The 7,445-nt window shown below is 37.0% G+C and overlaps 1 pseudogene; it reads right to left on the bottom strand.

Moving 5' to 3' along the window:
* Positions 1-264: 264 nt before the first annotated feature.
* On the bottom strand, positions 265-869 carry LOC109249273 (60S ribosomal protein L13a-like; annotated as a pseudogene).
* Between the last annotated feature and the right edge of the window lie 6,576 nt (positions 870-7,445).

Raw genomic sequence — 7,445 nt, 5'->3', positions numbered from 1 at the left:
TATCTCTTGTCTTTCTCCCCACAGACTCTGACCAAGCAGACAAGCCTTTTGCCAGCACCCATAACTTTCTACTCAAAGTAAACTATCAGATGCACAAGTCAAAACTCTGCCCACTTAAACGTATTCTCCTCTCTGCTGTTTTCAGGGCCACTCCTAAGTGGCTGCCTGTGGCACTTGGACATTGGGATGGCCACATTTAGGTCCCCTACATCCTAGGGTACCAATGGAAGAAATGAAGGCCAAGCCAAGCATGAGAAATCATCTTTATTGGACCCAAACCAGGAGTTCATAGGTCTTGAGGACCTCTTTGTATTTGTCAGTTGTGTTCTCTACATTCTTCTTGGCCTGTTTCTCCTGCCTCATGAATTACCACTTTTTTATATAATGAGTTTTGGCCTTCTCCTTTCTCTTCTCCTCTAGGGTGGCTATCATGGCCTGTACTTCCAGGAGAACTTGCAAGCCAGGTGCCTCAGGTAGGCAAACTTCTGAGTGGGCTTCAGATGCACAACCTTAGGCAGTAAAAACCACCATCCACTTTTTCTTATGAGGTAGGGGTGATGGCGCCAGGAGTGGGATCCTGTTAAATACCCTGAGGCAGTCCAGGGTGGCTGGACCTTACTTGGCCTTGAGCAGCAAAATGCCTTGTACCGTTCTTTCAACAGATGTAGCTAGGGGACTGGAAGAGGTAGGGCCCACAGGATGAATTGGTGTTCATGCATTTGTGGAAGAAGACCAAGTATTGCAACTTGTTTCTGCAGAAATTGCCAGAAATATGGATGCCCTCACAGTGCATGACTACCAACCTCCTGCCTGGAAGTCTTAGCCATCAGGCTCACTTGACAACACAGGAGATGGCCTTGGCTATCCATGTACCACGACTAGCCCCAACACCATCTTTGGCAGCTGCCTGGGAAAGGCCAGTAACTATTCAATGAAAGATAGTTAAGACTCCAGGGGTGCCTGGGTGGCTCGATCAGTTGAGCATCCAACTCCTGATCTCAGTTCATGATCTCATGGTTTCTGGGTTCAAGCCCCACGCTGGGCTCTGTGGTGAGTGGAGCCTGCTTGGGATTCTCTTTCTCTCCCTCTCTCTCTCTGCCCCTCTGGTCATGTGTGCTCACTCTTTCTCTGTCTCTCTCTCTCCTTCTCAAAGTAAATAAAAGATAAACTTAAAAAAAAAAAAAAAAAGCATTTAATTCTCCATTGCAGACAATAGGACCTCACTCCAGAAACCTAGGAATCTATGTTGTGATTCTCCCATTGGGACTTGCCATAAACTTTTAAATTTATGTATAGACAAGAAAGTTCAAATATGCAAACACATAAAGAGAAAAGCAAAAACCCTTATAAATCTCATCATTAGAGACAATTCTTATCATCAACATCCTAGTGAGCATCTTTTTAGATCTTTTTCTATTTATTTACATAAATAAAACTACCTATGTAATTACTGTTGTGCAATCTGCTTTTGATTCAACTATGTCAGCAAATCTAGATATACATCCTTCCATTGTTTGGATATATCATAAATTGCTTAACTAGCTTGTTGTAGATAATGAGTTCTTAACTGGATGGTACTGCCCTCTAGAGTATGTTTCGTGTATAGAGTGTTTACATATTGAAATACATATTTTGTTACTAATTGCTTTCCTTTTATTTCTCTTTAATATTACAGTTAGCATATTTCGTTGTAGGTATCTATGACTTTCATTTTAGGACTATAAATGAAGTGTTAGCAAAAATATTTATTTTAAAAAGGGGACTGAGTTGGCTAGGGTTAAGCATTGTTTATAGATAGAGTATTTCCAATTTTTAATGTTACAAAGCATGCTCTAATGAACATCTATATGCCTTCATCCTTTGGAGTAGGTTTGCTACATTAAAGGGTACGTATGTTTAAAATTTTGACACATTGCACTAATTTACCATACACCAACAGGAGATGAGAATGCCAGTTCCCTCATATACTACCCACCAACAGCAGTGTAATCCTGATGTCTGTAGAGGTTGCTCTTTTCATAAGGGCTATATAAAATTTTCTTAAAATTCATATTTTAAGGGCACCTGGGTGGCTCAGTTCGTTGAGCATCCATCTCTTGATTTCAACTCAGGTCATGATCTCACAGTTTGTGGGTTTGAGCTCCACATCAGGCTTTGAGCTGACTCAGAATGCTTAGAATTCTGTCTCTCCTCTCTCTGCCCCTCCCCAGCTCACTGGTGTGTGCGCTTTCAACCACTTTCTCTCTCAAAATAAATAAATAAACTTAATTAAAAAAAAAACAACTCATATTTTATGGGGCCCCTGGGTGGCTCAGTCAGTTAAGCATCCGACTTCAGCTCAGGTCATGATCTTGCGGTTTGTGAGTTAGAGCTCTGTGGGGCTCTGTGCTGTCAGCTTGGAGCCTGGAGCCCACTTCGGATTCTGTGTCTGTCTCTCTGCCCCTTTCCTGCTCGTTCTCTGTCTCTCTCTCTCAAAAATAAATAAACATTAAAAAATTTTTTTAACTCCTGTTTTACACTCTAGGACAAATCTAGAGTCTTCCTCATGATTCTGAAAGTTGTAGGAACTTACTTTATTCCTAGTCACTTCTGGTTTTAATTTCTCACTTAACTAATTTCTCTTTCTCTTCTGTATTTGTTTGCTTGCTTGTTTGTTTCTTAGTAACAGCTATATTGGGATATACGCCACACAACATACAATTCACCCATTTAAAGTATACAATACAATATTTTTTGGTATATTCACAGAGTTATGCAAGCATCCCCACAATCAATGGGGATGATTGTGGGGATATTGGGGATGATTAAGCACATTGTTTTCATCACCCCCTTCCCCCAAATCCTATACCCACTAGCAGTCACTCCTCAGCTCTCCAGCCCCCCAGTCCCAATCCTTTAGACCTAGGCAACACATGTAACACTACTTCTTCTTTTGTTCTTTTAAATTTTATTTTGTGGAATAATATTCTGTCATACGGATATGGCACATTTTATTTATCTGTTCATCAATTGATGGGTATTTTGGTTGTATCCACTTTTTGGCTATTATGAATGATGCTGTTATGAATATTCATGTACAAGTTTTTATGTGAACATATGTTTTTACTCCTCTTGGGTAGATACTTATAAGTGGAATTGCTGGGTCCATATGGTAACTCTGTTTAACCATTTGAAGAACTGCCAAACCCTTTTCCAGAGAAGCTGTACCATTTTATATTCCCATCAGCAGTGTATGAGGATTCCAATTTCTCCACACACTCAACAATACTTGTAACTCTGTGCTTTTGATTACAGCTGTTCTATCGAGTGTGAATTTGTATCTCATTGTGATTTTAATTTGCCTTTCTTTGATAGCTAATGATGTTAAACATCTTTTCCTGTATTAATTTGTCTGTATATCTTTGGAGAAGTGTCCATTCAAATCATTTGCCTATTTTTAATTGGGCTATTTTTCTATTATTGAGTTGTGAGCTCTTTATATATTCTAGATACAAGTCCTTTATATTTTATCATATATTTGCTTTGTAAATATTTTTCCCACCCTATGAATTATCTTCACTTTCTTTTTTTATTATTTATTTGTTTTGAGAGGTGTGAAGGGGCAGAGAGGAAGGGAAAAAGAGAATCCTGAGCAGGCTCTGCACTGTAAGCATGGAGCCCGATGCAGGGCTCCATTCCATGAACATGCAGTCATGACCTAAGCTGAGATCAAGAGCTAGACACTTAACTGACTGAGCCACCCAGGCATCCCTTATCTTTTATTTCTTGATGGTGTTCTTTGAAGAACAATTTTTTTTTAAATTTTGATGATGTCCAATTTATCTATTTTTTTCTTTTGTTGCTTGTGCTTTGCTGTCATATCTAATAAACCATTGACTAATCCAATATCACCAAGATATATACCTATATTTTCCTGTAAGAGTTTAATCGTTTTAGCTCATACATTTAGGGCTTTGATCCATTAATTTTTGCATGTATATGCATAAATTTTATGTATATGCACCTTCAATCTTTTGCATGTGGATATCCAGTTGTCCCAATATCATTTACTGAAAAGACTTCCTTTCTTCATTAAATTGTCATGGCTTCTGTGTTGAAAACCAATTGACCATAAATGTGCAGGTTTATTTCTGAACTCCTCGATTCTATTCCATTGATCTTTATGTCTGTCCTTATGCCAGTTGATCTTTTGTCTTGATTACAAATAGCTTTGTAGTAAGCTTTGAGGTTGGAAAGTATAGGTCCTTCCACTGTGTTCTTTTTCAAGATTCTTTCGGTTATTCTGGTTCTCTTGAATTTTCTTAAGAATTTTAGGATCAGCCTGTCAATTTCTGCAAAAAAGGCAGTTGGGATTTTGATAGTGATCAGGCTAAATCTATAGATCAGTTTGGGGACTATTGCCATTTTAACAGTATTAAGTTTTCCAGACCAGCACATGAGATGCCTTTCCATTTATTTAGATCTTTAATTTTTTTCGACAATGTTTTTATAGTTTACAGAGTATAGGTTTTGCCTTTTTTTTGTTGTTAAATTTATTACTATTATTTTTTTGGATGCTATTGAAAATGGAATTGTTCTCTTTCATTTTCGGTTTGTTCATTACAGGTATATAGAAATACAATTGATTTTTGTGTATTGATCGTGTATCCTGAAATTTTGCTGAAAACATGTATTAGTTCTAATAGTTTCTTAGTGGATTCCTTAGGATTTTCTGCATACAAGATCATGTCATCTATGAATAGAAATAGTTGTACTTCTTCCTTTCCAATTTGATGCCTTGTATTTCCTTTTCTTGTCTAATTGCCCTTGCTAGAATCTTCATGACACTCTTGAATAAAAGTGGTATGAGCTTACATCCTTGTCCTTGATCTTAGGAGGAAAGCATTCATTGTTTCATCATTAAGTATGATGTTAACTGTGGGTTTTCATAGAAGTTTTTTACATTGCTGAAGTTCCTTCTCTGTTTAGTTTGTTGACTACTTTTATCATGAAAGGGTGTTGGATTTTGTCAAATACTCTTTTTGAATTTATTGAGACAATCATGCCATTTTCTCCTTTATTCTAATGTTATGGTATATGAATTGACTTTTTAGATATTAACCACCTTGCATTTCTAGGATAAATCCATGTGATCAGGGTGTACAGTCCTTTTTTGTGTTGCTGGATTCGGTTTCCTAGTTTGCCTCTGTATTTTGCAGTTTATTCTTTATCAGTGTTCAGGTATTAGCCCAAATATAGGGCACAGCTGTTTCTCATTAATTTTTCTCCAAATATCACTGTAGTGATCATTTCTCATTTATTCTGGTACCTAGAATCTGAATTTTGTGAGTCCTGATAGGGATCAGGAATTAGAACAATTCACTTTTGCAATCTCCCTTGTTGCTATAGCAGAGGCATATGATCAATTGGAAACACTTAGTTTGTATATAATTTGGGATCTAATGACACTAATAGGTTAAATTCTCTCACTGTTGCTCTCTCTCTTTCTCTGCACACTGTTAAGTGTTTCCCTATCAGAACCAGGTTTGGATATGATTTGGGTCTTTTTACCAGCTGCTTACTCCCAAGCCTAGTTCTCAAGCCCTCCTAGTGCTTTGATGAGCTGCCCAATATCCTTGTATTAAAACCCTTTATTATTAATTCAACCAGAGTCCATTCTTACTAACATTAACTAGTAGATATAGGCAAGGCATTACTGTTACTTGACTTGTACTACTAATTTAGGAGATTATGATAGTTATTGCATCAAAGAACCATATAGGAAATAATTTAAAATTGAATATTTGACTTCTCTTTTTTAAAAAAGACCCTTGGCCATTTCTCCTAACACAAGCTCTAGCTTTCCGCAAGTGCTTTATTCCATTCTCTTTATTTTTAATTCTTCCTACCACATCCCAAAATTCCTGTTCATTTTTTAAGTAGAGACTTTATCTAATTCTGCTTTCTCCTGCCAATCCCAGATAAGTTATCAAGATCTTTTTGTAAATAAAAACAGCTTTTTTCTTAAGACAAACCAGTCACATAATTTTTTTCATTCCATCACATTGGATATTCCATGTTTTATTGTAACAAATGACAGAGTAACAAAGGATATTACACTTGTAAAAACTTGCATTCATTGGATTATTCCATTTTTTTATTTAAAAAGCTCTTTTTAATGTTTATATTTGAGAGAGAGACAGACAGACAGACAGACAGAGTGCAAGTTGGGGAGGGCAGAGAGAGGGAGACACAGACTCCGAAGCAGGCTCCAGGTTCTGAACTGTCAGCACAAAGCCCAATGCAGGGCTCAGACTCACAAACCGTTGAGATCATGACCTGAGCTAAAGTCGGATGCCTAACTGACTGAGCCACCCAGGCGCCCAGGGGTATTCCATTTTTTAGAATTATTTGGAGACTAACATTTCCTTTGGAAATTGCCTGTGATTTTACTCCTTTCCCTATCGGAATATTTGTCTTTTTCTTGTTATTTTGTGAATTTTTTTAAAGTTTATTTCTTTATTTTGAGAGAGACAGAGAGCACATGTGTGTATGTATGCACTTGCATGGCAGAGGCTTAGAGAGAGAGAGATAGAGACAATCCCAAGCAGACTCCACACTCAGTGCAGAGCCCAGTGGGGGGCTGGAACCCATGAACCGTGAGATCATGACCTAAACCGAAATCAAGAGTCAGACACTTAATCAAATGAGCCACCCAGGCATCCCTATAAATACTTTTAAGCTCTATATACAGGGAGCATTAGTACATGATCATATTTGTTGCAAATATTTTCACCTGGTTGTTATTTGTCATCATCATTGTTTATGATGAAGTTTTGTTTGTTTCACCAAGTGGAAATTTTGGTTTTATTTTTTAGGAAATAAAACCTCCTGGCTTTTATTTTATGGCTTCTGGATTTTGTGTCATGCTTAGAAAAGCTTCTCCCACTCACTGCCTCTGGCCCCAAGATCATATTTGTTTACCTATCTTTTCTTCTCTACCTGTACTTCATTAAAAGTTAAGAAACTGAAGCCCAGATTGATAAAATGACTTGCTCATGATCATGCAACTAATTAAAGTTAGGAATAGTCTGCAGAGAAGATGGCAGTTCTTTTCAAAGCAGTCCTAAAGAGTGGTACTTTATCTAATTAAATAAAAATTTTTTAATATTAAGTGAGATTGTCACTCTTTAAAAATTTTGGCAATTTTCAAGAAGCTTGTTTAGGAAATAAAAAAAAAATACTCTCTCAAACACTGGTAACCCAAAAGACACAGTGGGTTTTATTAGACAATTATATACTCACTCTTGAGAAATTCCTTTATTAAAACATAAGAAAGAAAACATATGGGAAAATTTGCATCAGTTTAATAAACCAGCCACTCCTCTGAAGTCTCATTTCCCTAGAGCTGTCCTATAATAGAGCCAATCAAAGACAGATTATTTTTTTAAAAAAAGGCTATATTC

The sequence above is a fragment of the Panthera pardus genome, unplaced genomic scaffold (assembly GCF_024362965.1).
Source record: "Panthera pardus isolate Hobbes unplaced genomic scaffold, ASM2436296v1 HiC_scaffold_6, whole genome shotgun sequence".
NCBI classification, from domain to species: domain Eukaryota; kingdom Metazoa; phylum Chordata; class Mammalia; order Carnivora; family Felidae; genus Panthera; species Panthera pardus.
Note: the sequence above shows the minus strand (reverse complement) of the source record. Positions and strands in the feature narration are given on the sequence as shown.